This window comes from Panthera pardus, unplaced genomic scaffold (assembly GCF_024362965.1).
Source record: "Panthera pardus isolate Hobbes unplaced genomic scaffold, ASM2436296v1 HiC_scaffold_16, whole genome shotgun sequence".
NCBI classification, from domain to species: Eukaryota; Metazoa; Chordata; class Mammalia; order Carnivora; family Felidae; genus Panthera; species Panthera pardus.
The window spans coordinates 60,420,323-60,447,170 of NW_026526721.1; the positions used below are offsets into that span (position 1 = coordinate 60,420,323).

Here is a 26,848-nt window from a genome sequence, read left to right on the forward strand (position 1 = left end):
GCCTATTGTTTTTATAGAATTTTATTCTATAGAAAGCTAATAGTGTATATTTTCTAACAGGATAATCCATTCTTATACCTATTACAATTAATCTAATCAACTAATCTAAGCCCTGATCTAGTCTATTCCCAGCACACAATTCCAAGAGATTCACCTACAAAACTGAACAGTCATTACTTCTGGGCACATAAATGGTCACTGGATCCATGGCTGCTATTTAAGCAGGTGGCATCTAAGTCACTATTACTTGAGTAGAAACTGAAAAGTATATCCTTTGTAATTATTGGGGAAAAGAGGGCTTTGATTATAGAGAAGCATATAGTTATTTCAAAAGCTCACTTTTTTCAAAAAGAACAAAGGCAACGGTCTCCATTCTGGTGTACGTACATCAGAAATTCAGTTTTTGCCTTTTCTTTAAACTAGATTTTGAGATGAGTCCTAAAAATCACTTCTTTAGTAGTAATAACACTTCTTACATGGGGTCCTTTTCAGTTAAAAGTTGGCAAGTAGACTTCTTAGGAGGGTGGAGGGAGTAACTATTATAAATCATTCAAACATTCATGAACTAAAAATAAGAATGACAACTTATTGATTAAAAAATGGAGGGAGACTGATTTCTGAGTAAAGGTGTCCCTGTGACTGGGACCTAACAAAACCAGATAGACCCATTTACTTTTTGTGCCATGTGGGGTGGGGGTTGTGGATCTCTCTTTGAGTGATGTCTATCACCAACAAAGGTCATCTCCATAGCAATAGAAGATTGCACTTTATGTTAAGATAGGCCTTGTAAACAACCCATTCAAGTGTTCTGTTGATTATTAGCCATCCAGTCAGGCAGCTATTTCTTTTCTGGAAGGGGTAGCCAATGCTGAAGAGTCAATGAATGCGCCTTCCCTGCTTAGGTGGGATCAGAGGTACTCCTTCAGCACTCTGTCCCACAGTCCTTATTTCTGTCACTTTACTCGGTGATCAGTAGACAAAATATACACTGGCAAAGAAAGAGCTGAAGAAGTGGCTAGCATCTCTAAGGGAGAAGAATCCAAGTCTTTCCTGGTTTAAGCAAGAGAACATTCTAGTATTAATGAAAAGAGATGGTTAAATTGCAGCCCATCAAATTTCAACTACAGTTCCAAAATGTGTCTGAAGTGATCCAAAAGAAAACAAAATTCCTTCTGTCCTTAGCTATAAATTCTGCAGGACGATTCTTTATTCTCATCTTATTCTGGTTTCTTTCTCTGCCCCAGAAAGGATTAGTGTCTAACATTAAACAAACAGTATATAATAAAGAACAGATATAATGTATATTCATAAGATTCTGAATCCAGAGCAAGAGGAGGTTACACTCTAAGCCCAGCAGATGAGTTTTACTGTTAGCAATAGAGACGTTTCTAATTCGTCCATGGAAGGTGCTGAAAATGTTCTCTATTATATCTCGAAATAAAGTTTTGGTAGTATAAAAATTTTATGATTAATGCCATATATTGGATTTTTCCTCTTCCTCTATGGGACCACAAAAACGATCTAAGTACAGACAGGAGACAGGAGAGCATTATTTCTTCATCAGCATCTGTGGATGTTACTATATATTTTTTTGTAAATGAATTATGAAGAAACATACCAAATCTCTTGATCCAGGCCATGTTACAAATCCATGTATACCTAGGCTCTTCTTTTTCCTGTTCTCTCAATCCTTGTGCCTATTTTTTTCTTTTTTGAATTCAAGACCTGCCCTTACACTGCCAGATGATCTTTGATGGTTGGAGTCCTTGTGACATTTCTTTGTCCATCTATGCTGTCTAGTTTAATATGACACTCCCAAGAGGCCTTCAGCCTACAAAAGATGATGACTGATTGGAGTTAAAAAATGATTTATATATTATGAAATAAAATCTGGAGGCAGCATTTATAGCTGATCAAGTGAACTTTTAGCCTTACATATGAGTCATAATTATGAGGCAAATAAATATGTGTGTTTCCTTTTCTGAAGTATAACTAGAGGTCCTAGAAGTCCTGAGTTTGTGTTCAGTTGTATTGAAACTACATTAATACTGTTAACTAGGTACTTTTTTCCTCAGTCCTAACAAGAAAACTTCCCATGGTAAGTGAGTACTCATATGTTAGGGACCTGGATTGAAAATCCATACTGGGAAAGATCTGTGAATGAAATGAAGCTTGGGTGAATTCATTCAACTTAGGAGTTATTGCTGGTCCAATGAGTCCAAGGAAGCAGTAGCTAATAATTCCATCCAGGAGCATTAATAGTTCCAGGATAGTCTCTTGGATATAGGAAACCTGCATTATTTAATCTGAGCAGGACCTAAAGCTTGGAAAATCCTTCCATACCCAACCTTGGGTTGGATGTAGATCTCCAAGATAAGCCTGGTTGGCTGGTAAACTCTCATCTTCCATGTTCCTTTCTTTAAAGTTCTGATTCCTGACAGATTCTCATTAGAGGATATCATCAAGATTATATACAGGTTGAGAGCACACAGTATTTCCATAACTAAAATGTTGCCCTAATATTGGTCTCTCTTACAAACCTCGAAAGGCCAATATGCTATTATCTAGGGTAGTTCATGGGAAAGTTGACCAAATAATGCTTTAATGATTTAATTTATAAATGGCCCATTTCACTGAGAAGTAGAAAGGATCACTAAGAAATGTTTGAAAATGTAAACAGTTTTTGTTTACAAGAATTATCTTGTTTCTCCAACCTACTAATATTTCTTTTTATGTAGCTAAATCTCTATCACGCTAGACTCATACATAAACTATGGAGACTTCGCCTAGAAAGTCTTAACATATATATTTCTGCCATAAAATAGCAACAATAATTTTGGTCCACATACAACCAAAGCAAAAAAGAAATACCTCGAATATAATAAAGACTGTGTTTCCTATGCATATAGCTATATACTATAAAACCTACCAAATCAAGATTGTACAATGATGCCATTTATTTTGGTTTCATAATAGCATGTTTCAGAGATTCCTATTTTTTTTACACAGAGGGAAAAGTGACATCATATACACAAACAGAAAGGTGCAAGAGGCAAATGCAAGATACCCATATACTGTCAACAAAGTCTTGCCAGTTGTAAAAGAATTTGACATGCTAATATCCCTTCATTCGGACTTGTTACTGAGATACCAAGAGAGTGATCGCTGGCAGGCACTGCATTTAAGTGCGGTTACTGAGGCCCCCAAATATTGACAGAGTGCCACATTCCAAGAAACTATTGATGTACACAGCCAGCCACAGCTCCAGACACCTCTCAGACAGAGTCTTTAAATGTCACAGATAAATGAATTTTCATGAAACTGGGAGAGAAAGGAAGAACAAGAAGAGAGAAAGAACACACATGAGAGGCAGGATAAGAAAAAAGAAAGAAGAAAATTGTTTCCATACCACTGGCATGAAAGTATGTGGCTTCTCATCCCTAAAGTACCTGATAAACGATGTGAGATCAAACCTTCTGAATGCATTCTATGTTACCACAGCACTTAAATGCCTTTAATAATTCCATTGGGTATTTAAAAAGTTAAGGCGGATACATATTTTAGAATAGCTTCAGTAAACTATTTACGAACAAAATAGGATTCAAATATAAATATTGCAAAACTCAATCTTAAAAAATTCAAAATAAAGGAACTACAGGCACAAATAATCATGAGAAAGTCTCCTACATAGGTCTTCATGTATAGTAGAGGTTAAAAGTTAAGGTGCTATGATATCTGTTTTTTTGCCAAGACACAGATGTGTCTTCTGACAGTTTCCTTTCCAGAGTCCCACCGAAAGTAGTGACACCTAGTGGGTTTATAACAAGATATTAAAGAATACCTTCCTCCACCTTTTTCACTGCCCTTCCACAGAAAACACCTGCCAGAGAAACAAACATGAGGTAAGTCAGTTACTTGACACATGATTACAGAAATGAGCCATGGTTATAACTACAACAAGCAAGTATTCTTCAGAAATCATGTGAAATGCAATATATTTTAAATGTAAATGAAGCTTTTTCACTTTGAAAGTCTTCCATCTGCTGAGGGCACCTTCTCTTGACCTTGATGCACTGTGTCATTAAAAGCAACCACATATTCGAGGTTAGAATATGGCTGGCTTGCCCATTTTCTTTTCTGTATTAGAGATGTGTGCAACCTCCACATTTTACATAGAGCAATCATGCCAATGCCCACAAACAAAATTCTTCCTTCAACTCAAAAGCACATAGGTTAATGTTTTTTCAACCTGCAGCAACATGGTTTCAAAAAGCTTCAACTGCCTTTTTACTAGCATTACAATAGGTCTTGGTATGAATTATTTTCCTGCATCTGGCTCTGTCTTGGGTAACTGGGACCTTAGCAAGTACTTGGAGAATAAAGTTACATAGCTCATATATTCAAAGGAGGATTTATTTTTATATCAACTTTTTAATGATTTCTTAGGTACTTTTCTTTCTTTATGTCAGGAGATAAAATGAAAGGAATCAGATTCCCTGCCATGGAAATAAAATTATTTTCTGTTTTTAGAGGCCTATTTATTTTTTGTTCTTGAGGTATAATTGACATACACTATTATACTAGTTTCAGGTGCACAACATGGTGATTTGATGTTTGATTTGATTGGTAAATGTTCACCACAATAAGTCTAGTTATCATCTGTCACCATGCAAAATTAACATGTTATTGACTATATTCTCTATGCTTTACTTTATATCCTCATGCCATTTAATTTACAACTAGAAGTTGGTACTTCTTGATCCCTTTCACCCATTTTATACCCTCAACCCCTCCCCTCTGGCAAACACCAACCTTTTCTCTATATTTATGAGGCTGAGTTTTGTTTTGTTTGTTTTGTCTTTTAGATTGTACAAATAAGGGGAATCATGTGATACTTGTCTCTCTCTTACTGACTTATTTCACTTAGCATAATACCCTCAAGATCCATCCTTGTTATTGCAAATGGTAAGATTTTATTGTTTTTTTATGGCTGAGTAGTATTCCATTGTGTTTACATACCACATGTTTTTTATCCATACATCTATAGATACAGAAAGGTTACTTGTAAACAATGCTGCAATAAAGGTAATGGTACATATATCTTTCTGTGTTAGTGTTTTTGCTTTCCTCAGATAGATACTTTGGATAGATAGTAGTGAAATTGCTGGATCATATGATAGTTCTATTTTTAATTTTTTGAGGAACCTCCACAATCAGTTTTCCACGGTGGCTATACCAATGTACATCGCCACCAACATTACACGAAGGTTCCTTTTACTCCATATCCTAGCCAACACTTGTTACTTCTTGTCTTTTTTATTATAGTCATTGTAACAGATGTAAGGTAATATCGTGGTTTTGATTTGTATCTCCCTGATGATTAGTGATGTTGAGTAACATTTCATGCACCTGTTATCCATCTGTATATCTTCTTTACAAAATATTTATTCAGGCCCTCTGCCCATTTAAATTTATATCGTTTGTTTTCTTGTTATTGAAATGTACGAGTTCTTTATACATTTTGATAGTAATCCCTTATTGGATATATGATTTGTAAACATCTTCTCCCATTCAGTAGGCTGCATTTTATTTGTTGATGGTTTCTTTCACTGTGCAGAAGCTTTTTAGTTTGATATAGTCCCATTTGTTTTCCTTTGCCTTCAGAGTAAGATCCAAACAGCATCACTAGGACCAATGTCAAAGGAGCTTACTGCCAACATTTTCTTCTAGAAGTTTGATGGTTTCAGGTCTTAGATTCAAGTCTATTCCATTTTGGGTTAACTTTTGTATATAATGTAAGATAATGGTCTAGTTTCATTCATTTGCATACAGCTGTCAAGTTTTCCAGCAACATTTACTGAACGGACTGTCCTTTCCCATTGTATATTCTTGCCTCCTTTATAGTAATTAATTGGCCTTATATATGTGGGTTTATTTATGGGCTCTCTGTTTCATTGTTATATGTGGCTGTTTTATGCCAATATCATATAGCTTTTTTTTAATTTAATTTTTTTAATTTGCATCCAAATTAGCATATAGTGCAACAATGATTTCAGGAGTAGATTCCTTAATGCCCCTTATCCATTTAGCCCATTCTCCCTCCCACAACCCCTCCAGTAACCCTCTGTTTGTTCTCCACATTTAAGAGTCTCTTATGTTTTGTCCCCCTCCCTGTTTTTATATTATTTTTGCTTCCCTTCCCTTATGTTCATCTGTTCTGTGTCTTAAAGTCCTCTTATGAGTGAAGTCATATGATATTTGTCTTTCTCTGACTGACTAATTTCGCTTAGCATAATACCCTCTAGTTCCATCCACGTAGTTGCAAATGGCAAGATTTCATTCTTTTCGACTGCCGAGTAATACTCCATTGTGTATATATACCACACCTTCTTTATCCATTCATCTATTGATGGACATCTGGGCTCCTTCCATACTTTGGCTATTGTTGATAGTGCTGCTATAAACATTGGGGTGCATGTGTCCCTTTGAAACAGCATACCTTTATCCCTTGGATAAATACCTAGTAGTGCAATTGCTGGGTCATAGGGTAGTTCTATTTTTAACTTTTTGAGGAAACTCCATACTGTTTTCCAGAGTGGCTGCACCAGTTTGCATTCCCACCAAAAGAGATCCCCTTTCTCCATATCCTCACCAACATCTGTTGTTGCCTGAGCTGTTAATGTTGGCCATTCTGACAGGTGTGAGGTGGTATCTCATTGTGGTTTTGACTTGTATTTCCCTGATGATGAGTGATGTTGAGCGTTTTTTCATGTGTTGGTTGGCCATATGGATGTCTTCTTTGAAGAAGTATCTATTCATGTCTTTTGTCCATTTCTTCACTGGATTATTTGTTTTTTGGGTGTTGAGTTTGATAAGTTCTTTATAGATTTTGGATACTAACCCTTTATCTGATATGTCATTTGCAAATATCTTCTCCCATTCTGTCGGTTGCCTTTTAGTTTTGCTGGTTGTTTCCTTCGCTGTGCAGAAACTTTTTATTTTGATGAGGACCCAATAGTTCATTTTTGCTTTTGTTTCCCTTGCCTTCAGAGACGTGTTGAGTAAGAAGTTGCTGTGGCCAAGATCAAAGTGGTTTTTGCCTGCTTTCTCCTCAAGGATTTTGAAGGCTTCCTGTCTTACATTTAGGTCTTTCATCCATTTTGAGTTTATTTTTGTGTATGATGTAAGAAAGTGGTCCAGGTTCATTCTTCTGCATGTCGCTGTCCAGTTTTCCCAGCACCACTTGCTGAAGAGACTATCTTTATTCCATTGGATATTCTTTCCTGCTTTGTCAAATATTAGTTGGCCATACGTTTGTGGGTCCATTTGGGGGTTCTCTGTTCTGTTCCATTGATCTGAGTGTCTGTTTTTGTGCCATATCATATAACTTTTTAAGTTTGAAATCAGGGAGCATGATCCCTCCAGCTTTGTTATTCATCCTCAAGGTTTCTTTGGTTGACATAGGTAGGGTCTTTTGTGGTTCTATATGAATTTTAGAATTATTTGTTCCAGTTCTGTGAAAAATGCCATGGAAATTTTGATAGGGATTGCACTGGACCTATAAATTGCTTTAAGTGATATGGACATTTTAACCATATTAATTTTCTCAATCCACAAGCACAGAATACCTTTCCATTTATTTGTGTCTCCTTTAATTTCTTTCATAAGTGTCTTACAGTTTTAACCTCCTTGGTTAAATTTATTCCTAGGTATTTTATTCTTTTTGATGAGGTTTTGAATGGTATTGTTCTCTTGATTTTGGTTTCTGGTAGTTCATTATTAGTATATAGAAATGCAATAATTTTGGGGGTGCCTGGATGGCTCAGCTGGTTGAGCATCAGACTCTTGGCTCAGGTCATGATCCCAGGATCATGGGATCAAGCTCCAAATCAAGCTCCACACTCTCTTTCTCTCCTTCTGCCCCTCTCCACTCTCTCTCTCTCTAAAAAAAGGAACTGCAACAATTTTGTATATTGATTTTGTATCCTGCAACCTTGCTAAATTCATTTATGTGTTCTAATAGTTTGTTGTTGTTGTTGTTTTGGTGGAGTTTAGGATTTTCTATATATAGCATAGAATCTGCAAATAGCATCAATTTTACTTCTTCCTTTCCAAGTTGGATAACTTTCATTTGTTTCTCTTCAGCAATTTCTCTGGCTAGGACTTGCCATAGTATGTTCAATAAAAGTCAGAGTAGGCATCTTTGCTTTGTTCCTGTTCTTAGAGGAAATGCTTTTATCTTCTACCTTTAAGTATTATATTAGCTGTGGACTTGTCATAGAAGGTTTTTATCATGTTGAGGTCTATAGCCCCTTTGTTGAGACTGTTTATCACAAATGAATGTTGAATTTTGTTAAATGCTATCTCTGCATCTTTTGAGATGTCATATGATTTTTATCCTTCATTTTGTTAATACATTGTATGATGTTGATTGATTTGTGGATGTTGAACCATCCTTGTATCTTGGAGTAAATCCCACTTGATCATGATGTATGATATGATCTCTTTAATGTACTATTGTATTTGGTTTGCTAATATCTAATTGAAGACTTTTGCACTTATTGTTAATCAGGGGTATTGGCCTGTAACTTTCTTTCTTTCCCTTTTCCCCCTCCCCCTCCTTCCTCTCCCGTTCTCTCCCCTCCTCTCCTCCCCCCCCCCCCCCTCTCTCTTTTTTTCCTGGTGTCCGTGTCTGCTTTTGGTTTCATGGTAATGCTGGCCTCATAAAATGAGTTTGGAAATGTTCACTTTTATTCTCTTTTTTGGGAGAGTTTGAGAAAAATCAGTATTAACTCTGAATATTTAGTAGAATTCACCAGTGAAGCTGTCTGGTATTGAACTTTTGTTTTTTGGGAGGCTTTTTGTTACTAATTAAATTTCATTACTAGCAATTAGTCTATTCAGATTTTATTCTTCTTCATGATTCAGTCTTGGAAGACTGTAGGTCTCTAGGGATCTATCCATTTCTCCTAGGTCATCCAAAATGTTCACAGTAATCTTATGTTCCTTTGTATTTCTGTGGTATCAGTTGTGATGTCTCCTCTTTAACTTCTGATTTTATTTATTTTCACCCTCTCTCTTTTTCTTGGTGAATCTAGCCAAAGGTTTGTCATTTTTGTTACCTTTTCAGAGCATCAGCTCTTAGTTTCATTGATCTCTCATTGCCTTTTAATCTGTATTTCATTTCTTTCTGCCCCAATCTTTATTATTTCCTTCCCTCTATTAACTCTGGGCTTCATTTGTTCTTTTTATGGTTCTTTTAGGTGTGAAAAGTTGTTTATTTAAAAATTTTCTTGTTTCTTGAGGACTGTGTTGTTAAGAACATCTCCCTAAGAACTACTTTTGCTTCATTCCATAGACTTCAGTATGTGATATTTCTGTTTTCATTTGTCTCTAGGTGTTTTTTGATTTCTCTTTTGGTTTCTTCTATGACTCCATAGTTGTTCAGTAACATGTTGTTCAGTCTCCATGTATCTGTATTTTTTGCAGTTTTTGTTTTTGTTTTGTAATTGATACCATTGTGGTCCAAAAAGATTTCTGATATGATTTCAGTATTCTTTAATTTACTGAGACTTTTTTTGTGGCCTAACATATGATCTATCCTGGAGAATGTTCGATGGGCAATTGAGCAGAATATTTTTTCTGCTGCTTTTGCATAGAATGTTCTGTATATATCTATTAAGCCCATCTGGTCTAATGTGTTATTTAAGGTCAATGTTTCCTTACTGATTTTCCTAATGGATAATCTAAATCTATTCATTGATGTAGGTGGGGGTGTTAAAGTGCCCTACTATTATTGTATTGCTGCAATTTTCTTCCTTTAGGTCTGTTAATATTTGATTTACATATTTTGGTACTTCTATATTGGGTTCATGTATATTTACAAGTGTGTAACTTCTTGCTGGGTTGATTTTTTTTATCATTATGTACTGCCCTGATCCTCTTTGTATTTTATTACACTCTTTGTTTTAAAGTATACCTTGTCTAATATGAGTAAAGCTATACCAGCTTTCATTTCATTTTATTTGCATGGAATATCTTTTTCCACCCTTTACTTCCCATCCCTTTACTTTCAGTATGTGTGTATCCTTACACTGAAGTGAGTCTCTTGTAGGCAGCATATAGATGGGTCTTATTTTTTTAATTAATTCTTCCACTCTTTGTCTCTTGATTGGAGAATTTAGTCCATTTACATTTAAAGTAATCAGTGATAGGTTTGTACTTATTTCCATTTTGTTAATTATTTTCTGGCTGTTTTATAGTTCTTCTATCCCTTTCTTCTTCTCTTGCTCTCTTCCTTTGTCATTTGATGACTTTCTTTAGTGGTATGTTTAGATTCTTTTCTCTTAATCTTTTGTGTATCTGCTATAAATTTTTGCTTTGTGGTTACCATGAAGCTTACAGAAACAACTTATATGTATAACAGTTTAATTTAAGTTGATAAAATTCTAAAGCTCTATATTTTAACTCCCTACTGTTTCATGTTTTTGATGTTACATTTTATATCTTTTTATTTATGTCTCCCCTAACTAGTCATTATAACTTTAGTTAATTTAACTATTTTGTCTTTTAACCTTCAGAGTATCTTTATAAATGATTAATCTGCTACTTTACTATATATTTATCTTTTCCACTGAGAGTTTTAGTTTCATAATTTTTCTGGTTATTAATTAGTGGTATTTCTTTTTAGCTTAAAGAAGTCCCTTTAAACCTTGATAGTAAGGCCAGTTTAATAGTGACAAACTCCGTCAGCTTTTCTTGTCTTGAAAACCCTTTATCTCTCCTTTGCATCTGAATGATAACCATGCTGGGTACAGTATTCTTGGTTGGAAGTGTTTTCCTTCCAGCACATTGAGAATATGCCATGCCACTCTCTTCTGGTGTACAAAATTTCTACTCAGAAATCTGCTGATAGCCTTATGGGGTTTCCCTTGTATGTAACTTTTTCTCTCACTGCTTTTAAGATTCTCTATTTGTCATTAACTTCTGACATTTTAATTATAATGTGTTGGAATGGATCTTTTTGGGTTCATCTTACTTTGAACTTGCTGGGCTTCCAGGACATGGAGGTCTGTTTCCTTCCCTAGGGTAGGGAAATTTTCAACTCTTATTTCTTCAAATAAGTTTCCTGCTACTTTCTCTCTTTCATTTTTCTGGGACCCCTATAATGCAAATGTTATTCTGCTTGATATCTTATAGATCCCTTACATTGTCTTCATTTAATTTTTTATATTTTTGCTGCTCTGGTTGGATGAGTTCCATTGCTTTGTCTTCCATCTTGCTAATCCATTCTTCTGCTTCATCCAGTCTGCTGTTGAATCCCTATAGTGTAATTTTTCAGTTCAGCTCTTGTATTCTTGAGTTCTATGAGTTCTGTTTGGTACTTTCTTATATTATCTACACCTTTGCTGAAATTGTCAGTGTGTTCATCCATTCTTTCTCCCTGTTTGGTGGTCACCTTTAATGACCATTGCTTTGAATTCTTGACCAGGTAGATTACTTATTGACCTATCATTAAGGTCTTTTTCTGGGGCTTCTTCTTTTTCTATCACTTGAAACATTTTCTCTTCATTTGAAATATTATCTCATTTTACATGGCTCTCTGTATTTGTTTTTATGTATAAGGCAAAACAGCTATCCCCCGCAGTCTTGAAGGAGTGGCCTTATGTGGGTAATCAACTTCACCCTTAGTTGATTCACCCTTAGGGAAAAGTTTAGCTTTTCCCTAGTTCTTGGTTGTGTCTGAAGCATTTGTGATTATCTAAACCACTTGATTTTCTTGACATGTTCCTATTGTTGTAGGTATGACAAGACCTGTCAGTGTTCCAGGGGAGGAATTTAATTGAGCACCTAGTTTCAAGATGACTGAAAGCCAGACCCTCACTCAATAGCTTTTAATGTATATATGGGGTGCTTGGGTGGCTCAGTTGGTTAAGCATCCAACTCTTGATTTCAGCTCAGGGCATGTTCTCATAGTTGTGAGTTCGAGCCCTGTATTGGGCTCTGCACTGACAGTGTGTAGCTTGCACTACAAGGCTAGAGAAGATAACCACGTTCATTTGGATTCTGTCAGATATGTCACCTTGTAATCTTGAATAAGAGTGAGAGCAGGTAGCAATAATACCTCTATTGGCCTATCCTTTTTAAAGTTAAATATCAATTTTGGGAGTACCTGGGTGGCTCGGTTGGTTGAGTATCAGACTCTTGATTTCAGCTCAGGTCATGATCCCAGGGTCATGAGTTTGAGCCCCAAGTCGGGCTCTGTGCTGACAGTGTGGAACCTGCTTGGGATTCTTTCTCTCCCACTTCCTCTGCCCCTGCCCCCACTCTCTCTCAAAATAAGTAAATAAATCTAAAAACACACAAACAGACTAAAGTATATAAACCTATACAGTCTTGCGGGTCTGCAATAATAATGCTGCACTCCAGACTAGGAGTTACAGGGGTGTCCCCTGGGCAACAGTTGCAAAAATTAGGGTTCCAAATGAGTGTATATGTTCATTTCTGGAGTCTTGTCAATCTGTAGTGAGGCCAAAAGGTTGTACAAGGTTGGTGTTTTCTTGTTTACATTCCTTGGGAGTACCACCTTAGTTTCTAGATATGTGGGAAATCTAAAGCATATCCTTTAGGCTGAAGCTCCAGGCTAAGTATGTAGGCTTTTTTCACAGGAAGACTGGGATTGTGTTTCATTCTGCTGTCTGTTCAGTGCCCTGGGGGTGGCAGACTGTCAAGAACTGTCTTTCTGATTTCATGGAGCTCAAGAATGCCAACCCCCTTGGTCTCGAGGGCCAGGAAATAAAGGGGCATCCCTTGTGTGGATTGGTGCATCCATTGGCTTTAATTAGGCAGCTGGAGACTGTAAGAGCAGGCATTCTTGCCAGCTTCAGAAAGGCAGCAGGTAAATGTCTTGACTGGGTGCACCCATGGACTTCAAGAATGCAGGAGAACAGTGTCTTATCTGTGTGCAGGTGCCAACTTTAGGCTAGGAGCATATTGCGACTGTTTGTGCTTGCCAGCCCCACAGCCTGGGAGTAAGATAGTGTTGCAACCACCTGCACTCTCCTGCTCAGCAAGACAGCAGGATAGTGCTGTGACCACTTGCCCTGCCTGTCTTATCAAAATGGTTGGAGAGTGCCATGTCTAAGCTCACTTGCCTGTGCCAAAAGTGTTGGTTGAGAGTGTAAAAATAGTGTCCAGCAGGGCCTCCATCCCCAGGCCATGTTTCAACTGTCCCCTGCCCCTCCAGCATATGATTTTAAATCAGCAAATAAGTGTCCTTCATGCATAGTCCAGGTGCTTTTCAAACTGCTATTTTTTCTCTGGGTCTCGGGGCAAATGAGATTGCATGTGAACCCTTTAAAAAAGGTCAGCCCTGATGGTTTTCTAAGCCAGAAATTTGGGGGGTCATCTCTGGTGCGGATCCCAGGAGTTGGAGCATTTGAAGTGGGGCACCAGCCTCTCACTCCTCTAGAAGTGCCCGACTGATGCGATCCCTTCCTACTGTGGGTTGGTACACTAACAGTGGGGTTTTTGGTGAGACTATGTCTCTGCCTCTCTTAGCCATCTCAGTGTGGTCATTTCATCCTTTGTTGTGGAGATCCATTAATTTAATTTTCAGATCTTTCTCAGAGGGAAATGATCCATATGAAACTGTAGATTTGTTGTGCCCCGGGGAGGAAGTGAGCTCAGGATCTTCCTACACTGGCACCTTGCAGAAGCCCAAAGACTTTTGTTTTGAAGACAAAATGAGTTTTAACTCAAGGGAAATTGCAGTAAAATCTCAGACACTGTAATCAGTGACTGCATTAAAACTCACTAGAAGTATGCCAACTTCCATGTGAGGCCACAATTCAGCCAGGATTACAAAGAAACATTATCCACTTTGCTTGTGGCCATTCTGACATTCTATACTGTAAAATTATAGATCAAGGCAATCATCTCTAATATGTTACACACAAATATACACACATACATACACAAACATACAGTGATTTTTCTTCTGTGATCATATAATAAACAGAAAGTTTTTAGTTTACTCTAGGCTAAGGTCTAGCAAACACATATAAAAAGCATATTAAATTTTTCTGATTGTAAATATAATAGTGTTCACCAAATATTCAGTGACTGGTTAAACAACTGTGGTACACCCTTACAAGAAATCCTATGAAGTTGCCCAAAAAAGGTAGATTGATATGTTATATGACAAGACACATGACATACATGATAAATCCTCTTGCATGAATAAAATGAAGATCTATGTGTATATATACTGGCATATACATAAATATTTTTTTCTGGGAAGATATACAAGACACTTTTGATTGGAGGGACAAGGAGAATTATATATTTTTATATATTATATAAATTATATCTTTTATTTATATTTATATTTATTATACATTTTTCTATTGTTTGAATTTCCAATTATATGCTTAAAAATAATGCCAATAAGAACACCTGAGTAACTAAGGTTATGAGTAATTTTTTCTCTCTTTTTCTCTGTATTAAAAAAACACATATTTTAAGAGGAAATATCTCTAAAATATGTTATATAAAAGTAATTCATGTTATAAGAAATTTGAAAGTACTAAAAAAAGAATTTAAAAAACCTTGTAATTCTCTGGCTCAACAATAACCACTGTTGAATGTTTGGTGGCTTGTGTTCAGTTTGTGTAGTCTTTTTCCCCTCCACTTTGGGGAAAGTAGAAAGATTCTTTTCATTCTTTTAGGTGGAGGGACCTAAAAGAATGAACTGCTCCATGAACTGTTCTGCTATCTATCTTTCCAGACGCCCTCCATCAGTACACTGTTTTTGATTGCTAGGATGCTGTTGGAGCATCACAGGCTATATGTGACACTTCTCAAAACTGCACAAGTAGTCCTGGTATTGCTCCCTGAAACGCATGATCCCTGTATCACTTCATAATACTATCTGGCATCTCATTATAGACATCATGTGATCTCTATGGAGTTGGAAGCAAAAGTATCCTCATCATGTCCCACAATTATTATAGTGTTTGCACCAAAATAGTTTCTGGAGGGCTCAGAAGTGCTCTGTTTTTCTGAACATATAAGATGCTTCCCTGCAAGGTACTTGGGCCTTAGAATTTCTTCAAAGGTAAGGACGTTGAAAGAACACAGAGAGGTGACATACTTTGTGTTATTTCTTAGGCAATTGACTTCTAGATTACAACACCTTCCAGTACTTTATTTTTTGAGGATAATTTTCTGAGGTAGGATTTTAACCCTCTCTTCCATGCAAACACCTAGGTGTTACCATTCAGCTTTTAAGTACCTTATCCTCTTTTCAACAAATTTAAGAATTATCCCACCTTTGTTGTTGCTGTTATTGAATATAAGATAATAATGATAATCATTATTTTTATTATGGCTAACTTTCATTGATTTTTTTTTATATGTTGGGCAGCCTACTTACACTATTCTTATTTAATTCTCAAAATACCACTATTGTTGTTGTTATTTTATAGATGAGAAAACCCAGACTCACAAATGTTGAAAAACTTGTCAAATGTCACAAATTCATTAACAGGCAGATGAAGACTCACATCTGCCTTGGGCTGATTCCAAACCTCCCTTAAGATCACTTTTCAGATTAGGTTTACATGACTCCTTACTCAGAAGTGCAAACTATGCCCACAGCTTTCCTTTTTGCTTTCTTATTTTTCTATTACTGTGTGTGTGTGTGCACGTGTGTGTGTGTGCATGTGTGTGTGCAAGACAGAGAACTCCAAATAAAATACTACAAAAATTCCTTCTTTAGGACGCCATTTTTCGCACCTCTAAAATGGATAGCAACTATCTCAGAGGTTTATTATGAAGACCAAATGAGATAATATACATGAAAGCACTTAGTACACCTAAAATAAAACATTATCCTTATTGCTATACATGTTTCCCTCCTTTGCATAATGGATGTGTTCTGGAGAAGGTGATTATGGAAATGTATAGGCTTAACTTCTATTATCAAATCACAGAGCAATTACATTATAAAATCGTAGAAAAAAGATTCCCAACAGATTGTGATGAAGACTTGATGTAAGGCAGGGGTTCAGGTGGAGGTTGTGCCTCTGAGTGTTACACTGGAAGCATTCTGTGTGTTGGCATCACTTTCCAAAACCCCTAACTCTTTCTCTGCAGCCTCCAGATAATTCCTGAATCTAACTCATCAGTTTCCAGAGATGATTTCATTCTTTTCTTTTTGTCTGATTATGAGGTCCAGTGGAATTTGTATGAAACAATGATGCTTCATCTGATGGCCCCATCCCACACATGATATAGAATAGTTAGAAAATTCCTTTAATTTGAGATTTCCAATTAGATACACTGACTCTGTATGTTGGGTTATAAGTTTCAGTAATATGTATTAATAATACTTAGATTCATCATATTCATCATACTGAAAGGCTTCTGGGTCAGGAACCATGTCTTCCACTTTTTTTGGAAACCCTACACTTACAAATGAGTCCTATAAATAAAATAAAACTTTAAATAGTACTGACTTCACCTTCAACTCATAACTAAACCTGACTCTGGGATTGAAGTGCTATTTTCTCCCTCTAGTCTCATCAGACATGAGTGTGTTATGTTACTGACAGAGGCCAAGCTATATGCTCCCATAATTCACTTCTTTGTAACAACCAGCTGCATCATGGTGCTTGCCTTTTCTTAAAGAACTAGGACTTATTCTTAAATTAATGCCTTAATTATTCTTCTCTCAGGACATCCTTTATCTGTGAAAAATATTCAGAAAGAATGGAATTTTAAAAATAAGCCATCTGTTGCCCAAATCCTGAGAAAAGCAGTGATGTCTGAAAACACTAGATTCAATTAATCAGGGGGCACAAAAGCCTTATTAAATGTATTAGCTTTCTTATGTTTAGAATTCAGGTAAGAAACAAGATCCAACCTTAACATGCCAACAGGTATCAAGTAAAAGAGGTCAGCAGAGTCTACACTCTTATGAGGTAGCTTGGATACATCAACTAGAAATATTCTTTATAAATTCTAAGAGGAGACCTTGTTCCAGATTATCTTACACATGCAGCAGCCTAGGAAACCACCAGATAGCCTCCCTAATTCTAGACCAATTCAAACAAGGTACACTTATATTTCATTTAATATTTTCTCATAAGTAGACTATAGGATCTACTCAAGATCACCTTTATTTCACTGCCTGTTCATATTTCCATAGCTGTCCTCTATCCCCATTTCACTATTCATTCATTTATTCGTTATACAACAAATATCAAATACCTTAGGAGAATGAGTAGATACACATGATAAATGATTGATAACTATTGATAGACAAAATAATAGCTAGCTAGATTAAAACTTTTTTATGGTTTTTAATTTATTTTTGAGAGAGAGAGAGAGACAGAGACAGAGACAGAGAGCATGAGCAGGGAGCAGCAGAGAGAGATGGAAACACAGAATCTGAAGCAGGCTCCAGGCTCTGAGCTGTCAGCACAAAGCCAGATACAGGGCTCGAACTCTTGAACTGTGAGATCATGATCTGAGCCGAAGTTGGCCACTTAACTGACTGGGTCACCCAGGCGCCCCCAAAGGTAGCTAGATTAAATATATGTGAGTCATGACCTAAAGAAATGGTTAAGGAAGAAGATTCCAGATGAAGAAGTCCTTAAACTAAATATTGAAGGATGGATGGGATTTCAAAATATAGAAAGGAAAGAGAAATCATTTGAAGCAGAATAAACCGCATGAACAAAAAAATTGATCATAAACTGGGTAAAGCAAATCATTTAGTTTAGTTAGTAGCAAGAAGTAAAATTGATAATTTTGGGGTAAATTAGCACTAGATCACAGGGGAACTTGAGTGCCAACCAAAGAACATTTACTCTGTCAAGATTATAAATCTAAAGAAAGTTCAATAAACCACTCAACAGCATCATAATTTCATTGGAGAATTATAACCTGTCATAGCCTCTGAGGTTTTGGGCTCCACAGGGAGATGCTACATTATTGGTAGAGAAAAGGTCTTCATCTCTAATGAGTCTTACTCCAGCTGAGATTATCATGCTTCATCTATTGAGGTTAATCACATCATATGACTTGACCAAGAATCTCACCAGCCCCTAATCACATCAGCATTGGTCCTTCATTCTCAATAACAAATTCTATAGAGTTGCTTAAAGGGTGATGGTGAGTCTGGTTCAGATAAGAGAATTGAGTATCTGCTTACATGTAAGATATCTGTAGAAAAATGTGACATAAGCTGTCATTTGGCTTTAGATAGAGCCAATATGTTCATAAATGATTGGTTACCTACCTATATTTAGTTCTGCTTCTCCCTGTGATACAAATAATCATTTCAGTGTATTTGGAACTCTGAGACATCTAAACTGCTAAATGTGTAGAATTCTTTGATTCTAGACATCATAGAAATATCCCTTTCACAACATTTCCCATCCCCTTCCCACTTTATTGCTCATTATTGTACTTACTGACTTCTCATATGCTTTGTATTCTATGTGTGTTTATGTTTATTCTCTGCCCTTCCCCTCCAAATATTAGCTCTTTCAAGATAAGGAGTTTCTGTGTCTATTTTATTTACATCAGAACCTAGAATAGATACTTGTTGGAAGACCACTTTTGAAAGTGAAAGCAAAGGGGCGCCTGGGTGGCTGAGTCGGTTGAGGTTCCGACTTCGGCTCAGGTCATGATCTCACGATTCATGGGTTTGAGCCCCGCGTTGGGTTCTGTGCTGACAGCTCAGAGCCTGGAGCCTGCTTTAGATTCTGGGTCTTCCTCTCTCTCTCTGCCCTTCCCTTGCTCACACTCTGTTAGTCTCTCTCTCAAAAAATAAACATTAAAAAAAACTAAAAAAAAAAAGTGAAAGCAAAATATAGAAGAGGGTAAGCAAATATTAACTGGAGTATGAGGGAAAAAAGTTTTCTACCCAAAGCCCCCTTCTAAAAATTCATATATTATATAATTTTAAAATATCATCAACTAATAACTTTATGAACTAATTTTCTATAGAAAGCAAGGAACTTTTTTTAATGTACCTACTGGCTTTCTTACTGTTACCAAAATAACAATCTCATTCTTGCCATTTTATCCATATGGCAGTCATGGCAAAGAAAGATGCTCTGGGGTACAGCAAATGAATTCAGAGCCTCTGACTCCAGGGGCTAGGTTGTAGGCACTGTTTTACACCAGTTTGCATTTTATAAGCAACAAGATTTTAGTGCTGAATTGTAGAGGATACTAGAATTTGAACCAAAATAATGCCATTAGCTTATGACCTTTCTACTAGTAGACAGCCTTCTCACAGAAATAATGAAACAAACAAACAAAAAAAATAAAACAAATAGCAACATAGAAAAACAAAAGCTAATTTGCAGCAACTAGGATGGAACTGGAGGGTATTATGCTAAGTGAAATAAGTCAGTCAGAGAGAGATACCATATGTTTTCACTTATATGTGGATCTTAAGAAAATTAACAGAAGATCATGGGGGAGGGGAAGGGGAAAAAAAAGTTACAGAGAGGGAGGGAGGCAAACCATAAGAGACTCTTGGATACTGAGAACAAACTGAGGGTTGATGGAGGGTGGGTGAGAGGGGAAAGTGGGTGATGGGCATTGAGGAGGGCACTTGTTGGGATGAGCACTGGGTGTTGTATGGAAACCACTTACAATAAATTATATTTAAAAATATTGAAGGTGTTCAATAAGTAATTACTGAATTAGGTAATGAATTCATGCATGCTTCTGGTCCAGGTCCAAAAATTCTGGAATGGGAATCACAAAAAAATAATTCTATAAGCTCAGTTACCCTTATGTACAATTCAGGGTTGACAGAATAAAAGTCTCATGTTTTTCTTTCTATAACATAAAAAAAAAACCAAAGGCTAAACATAGTCATTTTTAAGTTTAATTTTAAAATCCAGATTGTTCTTTTTCATTGTAATTGTATTGTATCCTACTGGCAGAAAGGAATGAGATTTAGTATAGTATGTAAATGATAGTAGGTCAGCCACAGCTCAGTAAGCTCTGGGAACATTATGGTTTCTCTCTCCTCAGAATCTCCTTTATCCTGAAAATATTTTCTGGAGTAAAATTCTCATTATGTAAATCATATTTTTCAATATAAAAATCTAAACTATCAAAGTACTAAAAGAAAACATTGGTAAATCCCTTTATAATCTTGGCATGGGGAAAGACTTTCTACCTATGACTCAATATCTAGAAGCCATAATAGAAAAGATTGAATTAAAAACAAACTTCTGTCTGGCAAAAATATATGTACCATAATGAGGAATTTTTTAAAAAGATAAACTGGGAAAGATAATTTCAATATTCTCATGTAGATAAAATAATTCACAATATTCATATAGATAAGCAGATTATCTCTTTAATATATAAGTAGCAGGAAACCAATGAGAAAAAGGCTAAGAATCCAACAGAAAGAAGTAAAGGAGATGAACAGACACATTATAGAAAAATAAACACCCAAATTATCAAACACATTAAGGGATGCTCAGAATCATTCATAATAAAGAAAATGCAAATTAAAAATGTAATAAGATATCATCTTTACCGATACAATTGGCAAAAATTCAAAGGCTAAAGAGACCTTATTTTGTTGAAGCTGTGGTTAAAGGGGTACTTTCATATATTACCAATGGGGCTGCTCATTAATACAACACCTCTGGAAATCAATTTGGCAAAGTTTCTCGAATTTTAAGATGCATGTATACCTCTGACCAACAATTTTACTTCTGAGAATTTATCCTGCAGAAACCAGCACATCTACAAAATGATTAATGCACAAAGCTTTTCACTGGAGCATTGTTTGAAATGACAAAAACTGTTTATAAGTAGGGACTGGTAGAATAAACTATGACACTGTTAAGTAATGGAATACCATGCCACTGAATAAAAGATTAAGGTAGCTCTCTCTGTTTTGATATGGAAAGATATCCAAGATACACTGAAGAATGTAAGATTGAGAGCTGCATTGAAGAATATAAGAATGACCAATTCAAGAATAATCTCAGATGAAAGGGAAAATGAAATTTTCATGGCAATTGTATAAATGTTCCTGAGCTCCCCCATCTTTTAGCCACTGGTACAACCAACATTTGCACAAATATGGTAAGCCAGTGTTTGACTTCCATGGGACTCCACCATCTTGAACCATAAGATGATTCAGGTTCTTCTCTCACAGGCCCAATAGCATTCTCATGATGTTATTAAATCTTATAAATTCCTTTCTAGGCCCAATGGAGTTATTAGTAAAATCTAATATGACATTAAAATGTTGTAATCATGAACTAGCTGGGATAAATTTCACTTAAAAGGCTGAGGTGATTCTCTACATGTTCTACTTTCCATGTGTTGAATGGAGATGTGGTTAGCCACCTGTTGCTATATGAGAAGAAAATGCATTTTGGTGGGAGTTTAAATGTATGAGATTATTAAAAATAATGACCTTAATATATTCATTTGCTAGATACTATTTATCAAGATTCTAGGGTACTCAGGTGGTAAATATTCAGTATGCATGAGTTTATTAACATGAGGCAGAATACAGCATTAGGCAGATGATGTATGCTGAATACTTGGGGGTTCCTAAAAGAGAAGCCTATGTAAACAGTACATTATTATTAATTATAAGTTTAATAACAACAGCCTAATTTTTGTACAATAAGTGACACATTTATTCACTGGTCAGAAATTATAGCATTAGTCCAACAAGCTGTCTCTCCAAAGGTTTCCTCATTCACAGTCAGAGTGCTATCTGGAACAACCTATAAAATTTGATTCTCCATTTCTTTTGTCCTATTACTTTTTTGGTAAATAGATAACTGATGAGTTATCCATTCAGTATAAGAATTTCTTTCTCTGGGTATTTATTTATTTTACGCAATGATTTTAAAACAGAGGAATGTAGGAAGGAAGTATTGATTGATTCTTTATTAATTAAACATCCAATATGTTCTGGGTATTTTGCTGGCATTAAAGATACAGAATCCCTGCCCTCAAATATTTTAGTCTTTTAGGGAGAAGGGAAAGTAAAATCCAATGAATTATGACATAGGGTGACATCTGCTATACCCAAATTAAGCATAAATAGCTATGTGAGAACAAGCATGGGACCCTGACTTTTAATGAGGAGGCTCAATAACAAGTTTGGAGGAGATGATGCCCGAGATGAAACCTGTAGGATGGGAGGAGGCAAAGACTAGAGGATGGAAGGAAATACCAGGTTATGGTAACATCAAAAATACAAAATAAAATTAAAAAGTTTTTTTTTTTTTTTTTAAATTTTTTTTTTAACGTTTTATTTATTTTTGAGACAGGGAGAGACAGAGCATAAACAGGGGAGGGTCAGAGAGAGGGAGACACAGAATCTGAAACAGGCTCCAGGCTCTGAGCTGTCAGCACAGAGCCCGACGCGGGGCTTGAACTCACGGACCGCGAGATCATGACCTGAGCTGAAGTCAGACGCTTAACCGACTGAGCCACCCAGGCGCCCCAAAAATTAAAAAGTTTTTAAAATCACAGAGAAAGGCAGGGTATGGCCCATTCAGCAAATTGTAGGTGGTTCCAGACAGAGCACTTGGTGATGTTTGGGAGTAGGAGGAAATGGGGTTTCAGAGGTGGGTAGGGCCCACCCAGGTTGTGATGGAAGCACCACTTTAGATGAGGTGGTCAAGGAAGGCTGAGACTTGGATGAAGAGAAACTGCCAGCTATGCAAAGCTCAAGGAGAAGAACATTCCCAGCAGAGAAGTGCACTCAGTGCACAGATAAGTCTATTCCAAGGAGTGGTTAAAGAGCTAGGGGCACTGATTCCTGGGTGTCAGAGATGAGCAGAACAATTCCAAATACTATTCCCCTGACTATTATCTAATCTCTTTTGTTGTCTCTGGAACCATGGCTCTTTCCCATCAATGAATTCATTCAGTCCCTGTAATCAACTCTGATTAGTGTTGTTTAACATCAATCTTTTCTACTTTTTTTCAAAGAAAGATACCAATCAGTTCTACACACCCCTGCTTGTTAAAAGCAGCACCTCTCCTGCTGACTTACCGTTCTCTTAATCAAAAGGGCAGGAGGAAGCAGTTGGGATTCACTTTTCTTTTTTTTCTTTCAAAGTACACAAATGTCAACTTCCTCGAGGATGTTTGGCATAGCTGAGTTCAGTCATGTAATGTACAAAGTCAGCTGCATCAAAAGGCTGCAGGCTGCCCACTGCTAAAATGGAGGGAGAAAAGGAAACCAAGGGCTTCTCTGAAGTGTGAATGAGTGCATAGGCCACTGTCATATGTGTATTTACACTGAGGACATGCTGAGCTGACAAGGGAGTTTAGGAAACATAAACCTCTACCACTATACTTCTCTGCCTTCACCTTCAAAACTCTGGAGCAGCATTTTCTCCCTTTCCTGTTTTTATTGCTGCACCCAGCCAAGCAGTTTTGATATAGCTTCATAACACTCCCAAGCTATGACCATTTATATTTATTTAAAAATTATCTTCATTACTAGTCCTTCGACATTTAGCCGAAGGGTATAATTCTCCATGCCTCTATGGACTTGGAAGTGTTAGCACCTAGAACAGGCACCAGCACCAGGTTGTTGGTTGGCTGGTTCGTTCATTCATTCATTCATTCATTCATTCATTCTCTTACTCATCACTATCCATCATGTGACTTCAATATGACAAGCCCTTGTCAGTGATTATCTTGGAAGATGCTTCTAACAGTTAGAAGCAGAACAGCAGTTTTCCAAAGAGTTTACTATCTTAAACTATAACTTAACTTTGTTTCAGAAATAGGTAAAAATTCTGGAAATAATATTTATGAACATGTCTAAACCTGCACATCTGATCAAGCACAAAAATCATCGTATATGGTTATGGTCCCTAAACAAAGTCTCAGAAGTTATTTAATATTTGTAATGATATAGAGCTGGTAATGGTTCACAAGTAACATTTTCTGCAACCTCATCATTGTTCTAATGTGAGCAGTTAAGCTATGAGGCGGTACAGGTCATAAAGGTGAGAATTTCAGCCAGAACTACAATTCAAGCTCCAAATTCCTAATCTAGGAACTTCTATTTTACATGATTACCATTTATTAGGTAAAGCAACAAACCCTGATCTAGAGAAAGACCTCCTTTACCCACTTAAAATGCCTCTGACTTCCTGGGAAGAACACAAGAGAAATGTACATGTAGGATCACTTTTATATGGAATAAACTGATCCATCACTCCTTCTTTTCGGGTGTTCTAAAAAAAGTCTCTTAGAGTAGTGTTTCCCAAATTTCCCTGATCATACCAACTGACTAGGTTTCTTGTATCAGATACAAATACCAAGACTGCTCCATGGAAGTTTCTGATTCTCTAAGTCTGGTGTGGAACCCAGAAATGTGCATATTTCACAAGTCACCCCTATGATTCTTAGGATCAAGGGCACACTTGGGAAACACTGTCCTAGAGAAAGATTTACATTGGCAGCTAAAAAATTCTTCATTCCTAATGAACCATTCCATTTTAACATTTTAAGCAGGTGCAGACTCTCCTAGCAAAACTAGAAACTCACTATTTTTAAAATAACTTTAGATATATTTGTGAGTTTTAGGGCTTTTATCAATAGCAACATAGTCAAATAAGGTTCTTAACTAGCTCACTCCCACAGAAGTATCAGCTTTAAATTCCCAAATATCAATGTCTAATTATTTTTTTAAGAAGCTTGTGTTCAGTAAACATCCTTAATTGTAAACAGGGTTTCTTTTTTTCATTTTTACTTGATCGGCTGCCAATCTGGTTGATCAAATTATTAATTTCTATCCTTTTGGAGGTGGTCTTCAGAAAAATCAGTCTGCTTTTGCTGCATCCCAGACATATTAATAATAGTAATAAGAAGAAAACATATGAAAGAAAAATAATTCAGAATCGAAATCTCTACGTTTGAGCCCAGTACCCCTCCTGCTCAGTAAAACATCTGTTTTCTACCTTTTTGACACTCAGAAATAGGCCTTTTCACATCATCTCACCTCTCTCTGATGAGTTAGTCTCTTGCCTTCCAAATTCTGGCTGAGACAAAACTCTTCTGCCTTTCCCCTTACCTCTTTTTTTAAATATATTTTTTTAACGTTTTTATTTATTTTTGAGACAGAGAGAGACAGAGCATGAACAGGGGAGGGTCAGAGAGAGAGGGAGACACAGAATCTGAAACAGGCTATAGGCTCTGAGCTGTCAGCACAGAGACCGACGCGGGGCTCGAACTCACGGACCGTGAGATCATGACCTGAGCTGAAGTCGGACGCTTAACTGACAAGCCACCCAGGCGCCCCTCCCGCTACCTTTTAGAGAAAGGCACAGTCAGGAAACACTAAGAGGAGTTCCATTCCTTGTGTCTTTCAGTCAGACTTTTATTAAATGGATGCAAAGTCAACCAACCGAAAAACAAAAATACTCCTGTCACTTCTTTTGCAATAATTCCACAATCTTGAGGAAAATTGAATTTGGGGGAAAAGAATGGTCCATGCCCTCTTATAAGCATGAGAAGGAGGGGCAATGACTGTAAAGAATGTCTTTTAATTGTGGTTGTACTGTAGTTATATTAAGAATTGCACAATTAATTCCCACTATCAAATTAAACGGGTAAACGGGCCTAGATTAAAAACACAAGTTGGCTGTGCTTGTTTTCCTCAGTTATATACAAAATAATAATAAATTCAGCTTGCCATCACTACTATGTTGTTATTTTAGAGGAAAAATGTCTTTTTCTTCACAAGGCATATTGCATATTGATGGTCAAGACCAGGCACGGTGATGTATGTATTTGTAGGGGTGTGACTGCTGCTAAAATAAGCACTGAAGATAGTAGATGATTTCCCTTAGAAGCTTGAAGCACAATGATTTTTTCCAACTGGTAGAGGCTGTGTCTCTTGAGTGGGGTAGAGGCTAACAGACAGGAAGTGGTAGAGGTTGCAGCAGGAAATGCACCTGACAGAATCCAGGAGGATAAGACAGCATCAGAACAGCATTAGAGACAGTGCCTGGAGGTGGCAGAGAGGTAGGAGACTCTTGAGGTATAACTGAAAGATTATAGATGGTAGGTGACCATGGCTGTAAGACCTCATCTCCACTGGCCACACAACATTGGCAGACAACATTTGCAAGGTCTCCTTAGTTTTGCCAGTGACCAGAGCTAGCCTCCTAGATTAGGCTAGAATGACAACTGACAGGATTCCTCTGGCCTCCTGTGGGACTCAAATGATAAAGCCACAGCAGCAGCAGCAGCAGCAGCAGCAGCAGCAGCAGCAGCCAGAGCACAGCTTTGACCTGCAGTTCTCGCCCATCAAAGAGCTTGCCCTGTCTGCTCCCACTGACAGGCAGATAAATACAGAGATCTGTTGGCAAGTACATATTTATGTATATCTACAGCTCCTTCATACAGATCTACAGAGAATGCATAACAACTTCCAGTGGTGTAACACATTCACCCACTAATGGGGTGAGGCCCATTACTCACAAATGGGTGAAAGGAGGCATCAATATTCAGGTCTTAACCCCAGTTTGTGGGCAGAAACCTGTCATTCCATTGCAGGCCGATAGGTCTCCTATTCAGACAGTCCTTGTTTAATTTTCTAAACACTCTTCCTCTAAATGGTGCTACTCTACCCTGTGAAGACAGACAGGTTTGACGAGCAGAGCCATCAATTTCACATTCCCTATGCCAACTGCTGGGAAAAATTAGGCCTAGTATATATCTGGGACTATTGGCTGGGGACACCAGCGAGTTTGATACTTAGGAGGTATTTTCCACATTAAAGACGCCAGACTTCATGGAGGAT

The 26,848-nt window shown here is 36.9% G+C and overlaps 1 protein-coding gene across 42 annotated transcripts in view; it reads right to left on the reverse strand.

Moving 5' to 3' along the window:
• The window catches only part of ZBTB20 (zinc finger and BTB domain containing 20), a 775,662-nt gene that overhangs the window by 253,083 nt on the left and 495,731 nt on the right, over positions 1–26,848 (reverse strand). The window contains exon 7 of one of the 42 annotated variants that reach the window (XM_019448028.2): positions 3,842–3,880. The exons of the other annotated variants lie outside the window; for them this stretch is intronic. The gene's annotated coding sequence lies outside the window, so the exon portion shown is untranslated. The remainder of the gene's footprint in view (positions 1–3,841; positions 3,881–26,848) is intronic. 42 annotated transcript variants of the gene reach the window in all.